The 12,068-nt window shown below is 40.9% G+C and overlaps 1 pseudogene; it reads right to left on the reverse strand.

Moving 5' to 3' along the window:
* Window positions 1–1,912: 1,912 nt before the first annotated feature.
* LOC121677043 lies at window positions 1,913–2,338 on the reverse strand (annotated as a pseudogene).
* Between the last annotated feature and the right edge of the window lie 9,730 nt (window positions 2,339–12,068).

Raw genomic sequence — 12,068 nt, forward strand, 5'->3', positions numbered from 1 at the left:
TTGTCCTTGGGACTCAAGGCTATAATCTTTCTGGAGGATGGAAGAAAAAATCAAGACCTAACTGGTGAGGGTGAGAAAGTCTATCCTGCTATCAGCAAGTGTTTACATAAGAAGGAGGAAGGGAGGAGAAAGAAGGAAAGGAGCGAGAAAGGGAGAGAGAGGGAAATGAGGGAAAAAAATACTTGCTGAAGATGGGATGGGCTTCATGCGTAAACCATCACTAGTGCCAGCTAACCCCCAGATGAACTTGCTCTTCACCTTAACTGAAGTGTAACTCAGTATACTGCTCACGAATTTCCCAGTATAGAAGGCAAAGCTACGTGTCTTCATCTAAAACCATTGTCTCCTCCTACTGACTTGACATAGCAGCAGTCAGAATCATGTTACATAGTGTTTGGGAGCCAGGAACATTTACAGTATAACTCTTGGTTTCACAATATTTCTGTCATTTTAATGAATTAGCAACCCAACCACAAATGACATATCATCTGTTCCAGACAAAGGTTGAAATGAATTCTGATGAAATGCCCCCTTCTTATTGAAGAGCAGGGTGACATACTCCTGAGTCTGCTGTACCTGTTTCTCTGCGTAGCCTGTGTATTTACTGGAACTGCCCATCCATGGGAGAAACGCCGGACACACGTTTTCTGTCTGCTGGAGATAAGAACACTAAATGCTGGTGTGATGAGTTCATCCAACTAGATCTCCCCACCTTTCTGAAACTTCTTCTCCAGCTCTGCTGATCCTGTCGCAACCTCAGAATTCTGGAAGCGCTCACACCCCTACTTTAATATGTTTTATGTGGGGCACCGCTTTTTTAGTTAACTCTGAGCTGGTATATGCTGCCCACAAAGACACAGTGTGACACCTGTTTGGTGGTTGCTGTTGTCTTGTTTCTCCATCTTTCTTATGTATTTACCAGGGTCCTTGCTGTGATGTGGAAGGGGTCAGAGACACTTCTCTTTCCATGTTAGCTCACGGTGGTTTCTGTTTTTCATTTCCGAATTAAGCTATGTATAAAAATAGCAGCATATGAGGACCTTCCAACATGGACAACAAAATGTTTTATGCACAAGTGACCATCAAGAAATGTTTTCAAAGAAATAAAAATGGCACAAGTGGCAAAGTAGCCAATGGCTTTTCATTCAGCTCTTATCTCAATTTTCTGTCCCCCTCCCTTTAAAGAAGTTTTTTGAGTTACTCAGTTTATTTTATGTGTGGATGCTGTGTGTGTGTGTGTATATGAGTGTGTGTGTGTGTGTGTGTGTGTGTGTGTGTATGCAACACATGTATGCCAGGTGCCTGTGGAGGGTCAAGGGCACAGGATCATCTGGAATTGGAGTTACAGATGGTTGTGAGCCGCCATTTGAGGGCTGAGGACTGAACCTGGGTCCTTTGCAAGAGTAGCGAGTGCTGTTCACCATGGAGTCGTCTCTCCAGGCCTTCCTCCGGTTCTTCATTCACCACATTTCCCTCACAGAATGTGCACGGCCTCACCTCAATGTCACTAGTGGGTAGAACTAGCCGAGGTCTTATGCTGGTGGTGAGGACATTTGTTCTGAAAGGATCAAGAGCTACTCTGTGTTATACATTCAATGCAGCCCCACCCAGGACACTGCCACTATAGGCGTCTGTTCAAGTCCTAAGAAGGAAACCATAGTACCATCACAATAGTGCTCTAAGAGGACAATGTCAGAAGGTGCTAGAGGAGGACATCAGCAGTTCTACAACCGCACAGGGCTTTCGCTTCCTTGCAGTGCCCTTTAGACTCTGGATATTCATTTCAGTCTTCCAAGAGTTGATTCACAAAATAATACTTTAAAAAGTTGAAAGTCAGAAGCTAATCCAAGGTGATTTTATTCTTTTTTATGGTGAAAAAGCGTATATTTAGAATTAGCCGGCTGGGCTCAGTTTAAGGTGCTAACCGGAAATACGCCTTCTTCTCTCTGTCGGGCCTTATGAGTGTGTTGACTTTGGTCATATCCATGTCATAGAGTTTCTTCACAGCCTGTTTGATCTGGTGCTTGTTGGCCTTGACGTCCACAATGAACCCAAGTGTGCTGTTGTCTTCTATCTTCTTCATGGCTGACTCGGTGGTCAGGGGGAATTTGATGATGGCATAGTGGTCAAGCTTGTTCCTCCTGGGCGCGCTCTTCCGGGGGTATTTGGACTATCTTCGTAGCTGTAGGGGCTTGGGCTGCCGAAAGGTGGGCGATGTGCGGATCTTCTTTTTGTGGCTGTGGACGCCTTTCAGCACTGCCTTCTTGGCTTTCAAGGCCTTTGCTTTAGCTTCGGCTTTGGGAGGGGCAGGAGCTTCCTTCTACGCTTTCGGCGCCATCTTGACCAAAAGGCTTGATTTTATTCTTAAAGGGTGACATACTACAACAATTCAAGGTCCAAGCTTTTCATCCATTTTCTGAGCTTTAGAATTCTTGAGTGCTCCTCTCCATATCATGACATAATTGTTACTTGATATTTTTCTAAAATCTGCTTTAGTTTATCCATATTACTAACACATTATCATTTTAATCATTCTGGAGTCCAGATCTTTGAAAGCTATAGGAGAGGAATCTCTTTCTAGGATCTTCTACAGTACAGCCTGAGCCCTGCCCTTCACTGTCCCCACCCCATGTCATCTGTGCCCTGCCCTTCACTGTCCCTAGCCCACCCCATGTCATCTGTGCCCTGCTCTTCACTGTCCCTAGCCCACCCCATGTCATCTGTGCCCTGCTCTTCACTGTGCCTGCTTTACGCCATTTTTCATGTTACCATGTGTACATGGATTTGTCTCTAAACAGTGATCTTTGTTCTATATATATATATATATATACATATATATATATATATCTTCTCACTTAGGAATATAAAGCTATTTTTTTTCAATGGTTACAAAATTCTTAGTATGTGCCCAACAAACCTCATTCTTGACTTATCTATTTTGAAGTTTACTTAGCATTTATAGCTTCTGATTATTTTATCTAACATTGAATTTTATAATATTTGTCAGGGCTTTCAAACTCCAAGTAATATTTTAGGTTCTTAAATTATTGGGAAGTTTGTGAATGTTTTAGCTATAATTAATAGTTGTTTTATTCTCCTATGATGTTAGAAAATGCTATAATTAACTTTTATTTTAAATATATTTCTTGAAATTATATCAACAGATTTTTATATTTGTTAATATAATATCCAAATGATTCAGACTTTTCCATTGTATTGCCAATAAAATTTTGTTTTATTTTCCTGTGTTACAGCTAGGTGAATTTCACTTAATAAAAGAAAATTAATTTTGGGGAAGAACGGCTTCTAGATAACTAGTTGAGTTCTTTCATTAAAACAGTCTCATGAATTTCCTTTACTCTGTTTAGCTTTCTGGGAAATTATTCGGAGATTTATCTTCTCTAACTTTCATTTCTTATGTTGTCCTTTGCCTTGTGAGGTTCCTAAAGACCTCAAATCATATGTAGTAGACACTGGGAATGTTTTCTTTCAATTTTAATGTGAATTCATCTGATTTTTTGCTGAATGCCAAATTAAGGTAAATCTCTGTAGGTTTTAGAAGATGACTTTCTTTAATTCATTAGTAGGTATTTCATTTACTCAAGTAATATAGCTTATAAAATCCAATGAGTTTTCATTGCTAAAATAATTCAATTATATGATATTTATTATTGAACCATCCTTGAACTCCTTTAATCAATCACTTCTCACCACATATATTTAATGTACTATTACATAAGCTTAATATTACATATATAATTTTCTAGTGTATTCATATGTGTCAAGAAGAGACATGCTTATTTTAAATCATCACATTTGACTGTTTCATGTTTATAAATGTATGAGTGAGAATTTGCTTATCTTCTGGATCAAATGTTAATTTCTCCCTTTCTGCTGCCTACTAAAGCAACACATTTCTTAAAAGTTCTTTTGAACAAGATTTCACTGCATTACTTTGGTATTATGCACATGTACTTATAGAAATACATCATATAATAAAACACTATTTTACTCATAAAAAGATTATAAAGCTGAGATGATGTCTTAATTACATAGAAATATATGCAAGTCAGTGAGAAAAAAGATGAAATTGGAAAATAATAAATGTGAATAAATAATTTTCAGAAGGACAAAAGACAATGGTGATAACTAAAGACAAAGTTATTCAAATTCATGATAATAAAGTAAGTAAAGACTGAAATAAGAATTAGATATCACTTCATAACCATGAGATTTACAAACAATAGAACTGAACCTTTCTAGGGAAGATTTTGTTGCCTCCTCAGTAATATTTATCGTAGTCTTCTATTCTGCCATCTAACAGCTCGTTGCTATGGGATCCCATGAAGACACATACTCTGGGATGTTGACTGTACAGTTTATGTCTAGTGGCATAAAATGGAAGCCTACAATGAGGAGAAGAGCATAAAACGTGTAGAGGATTCGCACTGCAAAATCCTATGTAGCTGATCTCCAGTGAGCACACATACCCAAAACAAAGGGAGTAAAGAACTAAGTCTTCAAAGATGGAAGAACATGATACATACAACCAAGGTGATGATACACAAAACTCAAGCATATCTACACAAAATGCCATGTCTTCTATGGAATTTCAAGCTCGTATATTAAATATATCGGTGCATTCATGGTCTAGGGGGAATGGCAGGAAAAGCAGAGCAGTGATGATCGTTCCCTATACGTTAACATCTATTTCGACGTCAACATGTGAAACACGTGGGGACCCATATGAACCTTGAGTGTGCCTGAGCTGCCTGAGCTGCCTGAGCTGAGTATGCTTGACTGAACCTTCTGCATCTTAGATGAAACACCAAAATGCTAGACATACATCTCTTAGACAGCAGGGACTTCAGCAACCCAGAGATGAAAGTGTCCGTGACACACGGTGGTGAGCTCTGCTGTAGCCCTGTCCCTTCTCTCTGTGCCTCACCTCTCTGTTCTGAGAGGAACTGGTGTCTCTTCTACAGCGCCAAACAGCATTCTGTGCATTTCCCGTTCAGTTGCTACTTCTGTGCAGGGAGCCGATTTGCTGGCCGCCATTACAAGATGGCGCTGAGCCCCTGCACCACTGAGTAAACAACTCCATATATGGCAAGGCTGTAGACAGTACCTCTCGCATGCGCAGTAGTGAGCAGTAATTTTGGCCAATCCCGTGGCCGGGGGCATCGAAAGATGAGCGAGTAGCCAATCTAGGCACGACCAGTGTCCGCTCTCCCTATATAAGCGGCTGCCATTTAGTGCTCTGGGCCCTTTGCTTCCTGCTCTCCCTACAACCAAGAGGCTCCAATAAAGCGTGATTTGAGAAGAATCCTCGATTCGGTGGTCGTTCTTCCCTGCTGGCCAGGGGGTTCGCCGCACTTCTGAAGCACCATCTCAGACTGACGTTTCAGGGAATAAAGGGAACTTCCATCTAAGGCTAGCAACTGCTGTAGGCAACATGCTTCCGTTGTTATAGAGCTAAAAGCAGTCTGAGTGTTTTCATTTTGTGACAGTTTCTAGTAGATTTTTCCAAAAGGTGTTCCTATTACAAATGTGTTTGCCTAAGGGCAGTGTCCTAAAAGGCAGTTTGTATAGTATATTTTGACTGATCAATGTAAACATTCTAGATTTCATTTCTATTCCTTTTTTAATGATTCATTTGTTTTTATTTCGTGTGTACGTATGTCTGTGTGAGGGTGTAAGCTCCCCTGGAACTGGAGTTACAGGGGGTTGGGAGCTGTCATGTGAATGCTGGGAATTAAATCTGGGTCTTCTGGAAGAGTAGACAGTGTTCATAACCATGGAGCCATCTCTCGTGCCTCTCTTTACCCGGTCTTTATAAGTCTCTTCCATTCGTCCTTATTTCCTCTTCTTTCCCCTTTGTCCCCCCACCCCCAGTTTCCTATTCTTTTTGTTCCTCGTTGCCACCTCTCCACACTTCAGTCAACTTCTCTTTCATTTGAAATTTGGAAATAAAAATGTTAAAAGAAAAAAAGAGAAGAAGGGTTAGCAAATGTCTCACAATTTAGCCATTGGCTTGCTCGGTGCTAAGCAGGACATTCAAGTTGGAATCTTATTAGAAAGGCTACCTTGGTACTTGGTACATCCAGCCTTATTCAGTCATGCAACGAGCAAAGATACTAAGGTTTAAAACTGGATGCTCTGTGGCCATTGGGTGCATGGGTCTCACTTCACTGAGTCCTTCGAGAGAGGAAGTCTTTTGGAGTATAGAAATGACAGAAGATGAGCTCTTTAAAATCCAGCAAGTCATTACAAAACACCCACCATGTAATTAAGCTGTTTGTTTTTATTTTCAGCCCCTTTTGGCATTGGGCTGTTCTCTCTTGAGCATCAGGCTGTCAGTGGGACTGTTGGGTGGGGTGAGGGTGTGACTACCAGGCCGACTGCAAAGGCTTCATTTTCATGAAATTAAATAAATGATTATTTATATCTTTGTTTTCAGAAAGATAATGAATTGTTCGCTGGCTACTGGCTTACCCCTCTGCCTCCATCCTCTTGGTGGGTGTTAAAAAGTTAGGCTTGCCTCCTGTAAATGGTGTTATTAAATCACAGCGAAAGCTCATTTCCAGAGCTTGTTGGGTAGTTGTAAAGACAGCCCCGAGGCTCTTTCTGTGAGCTCCAGAAAAAAAAAAAAGTGGTGAGAGGTTTCACAGCTAGTTGCTTTTCTCTCTGAAAATATACAGTTGTTTTTTAAACTAAATTTGTTTAGTTATATACGTATGTATTTGTGCCAAAAGAGATCCTGTCATGTTAAAAATCCAACCACACGTCCATTTCATCTGTACACTCAGTGGATAGCTTCAAGCAGCCTATATCAAGGAGAAGATAAAAAGACATTTTCCTCACCAGGCAGTGGTGGTGCACACCTTTAATTCCAGCACTCGGGAGGCAGAGACAGGAGGATCTCTGTGAGTCTGAGGCCAGCTTGATCTACAGAGCAAGTTCTGGGACAGGCTCCAAAGCTATGGAGAAACACTGTCTCGAAAAAACAAACAAGAACAAAAGCAAATAAAAACAACTCAGACTTTCTCCTCTATGAATAGTCAAAACAAAACCATTTCCTAGTTAGGAGTTTGCAGAACCAGCTCTATGACAAGTCACGGTCACGAATCCCCTTTAGTAGCTGTGGGTATAATTTGATAATAATGCCTCCACCTTGTTCACTTAGACCTCCTTTTTCACTGAGTTATCCTAGACCATGCCTCTACCTTGTTAAGCTAGGTCAAGCCTCCAGACCCCTAGATGAAGCTCAGTCTTCCCAATAAGCAGCCAGCATTCCTACAAGTCAAGTTCTTTCTTGTCTATTTATTCGTTGCCTACTCTTATCTAATAAACTTCCTCAAAAGTTTGCCTCTCTGCCTGTCTGCCTGACTGCTTGCCTGCCTCCTTTCTTTTATCTTTAAATAAAGCAAACAAACTAGTTTTCTCTGTGCCAAGTTGCCCCTTTATGGAGCATTATAAAATGTGGCATTCACCTAATTCCTGGCATTATTCTCTGATCATTTTATGACTTCATTCCGTACGCTAGTAAGGGCAGCAAATCTGTCAATTAGTCCTTGTTCTTTTAAACAAACAAAAACTTGGTACCTAAGGAAGAGATGAGAAACTGGAGGTATTGGACAAATACTATTTAACTCATAATTAACAAGTCGGTATGGTCATTGCCTTAGTCATTAGAATATTGGCCCCAGGATAAATTTTTAATCTTACAAAGTTGAGCATCTATATTATAAAATGGGGACTGACAAGCTTCACCAACAATATCCGTTCCTCCATAAAAATTCTTGTGATTAGAATAATACTGGTTCCTAGATATCACAAATGTACACAGACACCACAGTGGAGAAAAGTATCGAGAAATAATTACCCTTTCACAAATATCAGGGAGCGTTTACTTCAGAATGAACATTCTGCAGCTGTTTGCACAGGCTCCTGAGAACCTTAGGACACCGTCATGATGATGATATGTGTGTGTGTGTGTGTGTGTGTGTGTATCCTTACTCCTGGTTCACATTCACATCACAGAAATCTATCTGTTCTTGTTGTCCACAACCAGGCTTATCAGTAAGTCCTTAACCTACAAGCGAGGTTATCAGTAGGACCTCAGTAAGCTTCACTGGGCAGGGAGGCTGCCTTTTTCCTTTAGTTTGGTGGTGCCTTGGGGGCAGTCCTCACTTCCTGTGGCTGAACCTCCATACAACACCAAGGTAAGCAGCAGTCTAAGCCCATTGCTTCAAAGCTTTCCCCCAGGATGATAATTAGTATGGACTGAAAGTTTATCAAGTCAATGTTTTCACTAAATATTTGTGAACTATTACGCTTTAAAGTTGGTCCATATTGTTTCAGTATAGATCACTTCATTTGTATTACCCCAATTGCTCTACACACTTTAATTGTCTAGAGTCCCATGGTAAATTTGTTATGGATTTCCTATTTGGTTTCTTCTCTAGTGAAGACATTTCTAAAGTATATAAGACTAAACTTATTAGTAGTTTGTTACTGTCTGTACAATTCGGACATTTAATATACTCACCAGTATGTGAATCCAACTCCACAGTCAATTTCAGGCATTTTCATCATCTCAGGAAGAAACCTACCTGTTGGTGGCTTTCTTTGACTCTTTGGAGGTCCATTACCCAGCTCCTAAATAAATATATGGAGACTTGATCTTGCTTATAAATGCTCGACCTTATCTTGGCTTGTTTCTAGCCAGCTTTTCTAACTTAAATTATCCCATTTCTCTTTACCTACGTTTTGCCTCTAGGCTTTTGCCTTTATTTATTCTATGTATCTTTCTTTCCTTTTTGCTCCATGATTGGCTGTGTGGCTGTGTGGCTGGCCCTGGTGTCCTCCTCCCTTTCTCTCAAGCTTAGATTTCTCCTCCTATTTATTCTCTTTGCCTGGCAATCCCACCTATCACTCTCCTGCCTAACTATTGGCCATTCAGCTCTTCATTAGGCCAATCAGGTGTTTTAGACAGGCAAAGTAACACAGACTTAAACAAACGCAACATAAAAAAATGTGACACATCTTTGCATCATTAAACAAATATTCTGTAGCAAAATGAATGCAACATATCTTTTTTTTCAATTTTTTAATGATTTTATTGACGTATAAATTTTTTCTGCTCCCTTCCCTTCCATAAGACTTAGACTCCTTAGGATAAGATAACTATAGAAACATGTAGCATATGTTTGTTGCTTGGTGTTGTATGTGCTGGTTGTAATTCTAATTTTTTTGCCTTTTTTTTATTTAAAAATTTCCATCTCCTCCCCTCTTCCTTCCCGTTCCCTCCCCTCCCCTCCCCCCATACCCTTCCTCCCTTCCTTTTCAGGCCAAGGAGCCATCGGGGTTCCCTATTCTATGTTAAGACCAAGGTCCTCCCAACTCCCCCCAGGTCCAGGAAGGTGACCAACCAAGCTGAGAAGGCTCCCAAGAGCCTGTCCATGCAGAAGAGTCAAAGATCAGCGCCTTTGTCCTTGGCTTCTCTGTCAACCTCCACTGTCGGCCACATTCAGAGAGTCTGGTTTGGTCTCATGTTCCATCAGTCCCAATCCAACTGGAGTTGGTGATCTCCCGTTAGTTCTGTCCCACCGTCTCCATGGGTGAATGCATCCCTCACGGTCCTGACTTTCTTTCTCATGTTCTCTCTCCTTCTGCTCCTCATCAGGACCTTGGGAGCTCAGTCCGGTGCTCCAATGTGGGGCTCAGTCATTTTCTTCATCTATTGTCAGGTGGAGGTTCTATGGTGATATGCAAGAAATTCATCAGTATGGCTATAGGAACTGGCCTTTTCAGGCTCCCTCTCCTCAAATAACTGGGGGCGTCTCCCTGGAAACCTGGGAACCCCTCTAGGGTCAAGTCTCTTAACAACCCTCAGATGGCTCCCTAAATTAAGATATATGCTTCCCTGCTCCCATATCCACCCTTCCTGTATCCCAAGCATCCCATTCCTCCTAGCTCCCCCCATTCTCCCCTTCACGCTTTTCTCTCCCCATCTTCCCTTGGCTGCGTCTCGCCCAACCCTCAAGTTCCCAATTTTTGCCTGGAGATCGTGTCTACTTCCAATATCCAGGAGGATTACTATATCTTTTTTGGGGGGTTCACCTTGTTATTATCTTCTCAAGGATTCCAAATTATAGGCTCGATGTCCTTTAATTATGGCTAGAAACCGATTATGAGTGAGTACATCCCATGTTCATATTTTTGGGTCTGGGTTACCTCACTCGGAATAGTGTTTTCTATTTCCATCCATTTGCATGCAAAATTCAAGATGTCATTGTTTTTTACCGCTGAGTAGTATTCTAGCATGTATATATTCCACAGTTTCTTCATCCATTCTTCCACTGAAGGGCATCTAGGTTGTTTCCAGGATCTGGCTCTTACAAATAATGCTGCTATGAACATAGTTGAGCAAATGCTTTTGTAGTATGATTGGGCATCTCTTGGGTAGATTCCCAATAGTGGAATTGCTGGGTCCTGGGGTAGGTTGATCCTGAAGTTCCTGAGAAACCACCACACTGCTTTCCAAAGTGGTTGTACAAGTGTGCATTCCCACCAGCAATGGATGAGTGTAACCCTTACTCCACATCCTCTCCAGCAAAGGCTATCATTGGTGTTTTTGATTTTAGCCAATCTGACAGGTGTAAGATGGTATCTCAACGTTGTTTTGATTTGCATTTCCCTGATTGCTAAGGAGGTTGAGCATGCCCTTAAGTGTCTTTTGGCCATTTGAACTTCTTCTGTTGAAGATTCTCTGTTCAGTTCAGCGCCCCATTTTTTAATTGGGTTAATTAGCATTTTAAAGTCTAGTCTCTTGAGTTCCTTATATATTTTAGAGATCAGACCTTTGTCAGTTGCAGTTGGTGAAGATCTTTTCCCAGTCAGTAGGCTGCCTTTGTGTCTTAGTGACAGTGTCCTTTGCTTTACAGAAGCTGCTCAGCTTCAGGAGGTCCCATTTATTCAATGTTGCCCTTAATGTCTGTGCAGCTGGGGTTATGCGTAGGAAACAGTCTCCTGTGCCCATTTGTTGTAGAGTACTTCCCACTTTCTCTTCTATCAAGCTCAGTGTGTTTAGATTAATATTGAGGTCTTTAATCCATTTGGACTTGAGTTTTGTGCATGGTGATAGATATGGATCTACTTTCATTCTTCTACAGGTTGACATCCAGTTATGCCAGCACCATTTGTTGAAGATGCCCTCTTTCTTCCATTGTGTACTTTTGGCTCCTTTATCAAAAATCAGGTGTTCGTAGGTTTGTGGTTTAAGATCCGGATCTTCTATACGATTCCATTGGTCAACTTCTCTGTTTTTATGCCAATACCAAGCTGTTTTCAATACTGTAGCTCTGTAATAGAGTTTGAAGTCAGGGATGGTAATGCCTCCAGAAGTACCTTTATTGTATAAGATTTTTTTGGCTATCCTGGGTTTCTTGTTTTTCCATATAAAGTTGATTATTGTCCTCTCAATCTCTGTGAAGAATTTTAATGGGACCTTGATGGGGATTGCATTGAATCTATAGATTGCTTTTGGTAGAATTGCCATTTTTACTATGTTGAACCTCCCAATCCACGAGCAGGGGAGATCCTTCCATTTTCTGGTATCCTCTTCAATTTCTTTCTTCAAAGACTTAAAGTTCTTGTCAAATAAATCCTTCACTTCCTTGGTTAGAGTTACTCCCAGATATCTTATGCTATTTGTGGCTATTGTGAAAGGTGATACTTCTCTGATTTCCCTCTCTGCTTCCTTATCCTTTGTGTATAGGAGGGCGACTGATTTTTTGGAGTTGATCTTGTAGCCTGCCATGTTACTGAAGGAGTTTATCAGCTGTAGGAGTTCTTTGGTGGAGTTTTTGGGGTCGCTTATGTACACTATCATATCATCTGCAAATAACCAAAGTTTAACTTCTTCCTTTCCAAATCGAATCCCCTTGATTCCCTTATGTTGTGTTATTGCTATTGCTAAAACTTCAAGCACTATATTGAAGATATAAGGAGAGAGTGGACAGCCTTGTCGTGTTCCTGAATTTAGTGGGATAGCCTTGAGTTTC

The sequence above is a fragment of the Arvicola amphibius genome, chromosome 1 (genome assembly GCF_903992535.2).
Source record: "Arvicola amphibius chromosome 1, mArvAmp1.2, whole genome shotgun sequence".
In the NCBI taxonomy this organism is placed as follows: domain Eukaryota; kingdom Metazoa; phylum Chordata; class Mammalia; order Rodentia; family Cricetidae; genus Arvicola; species Arvicola amphibius.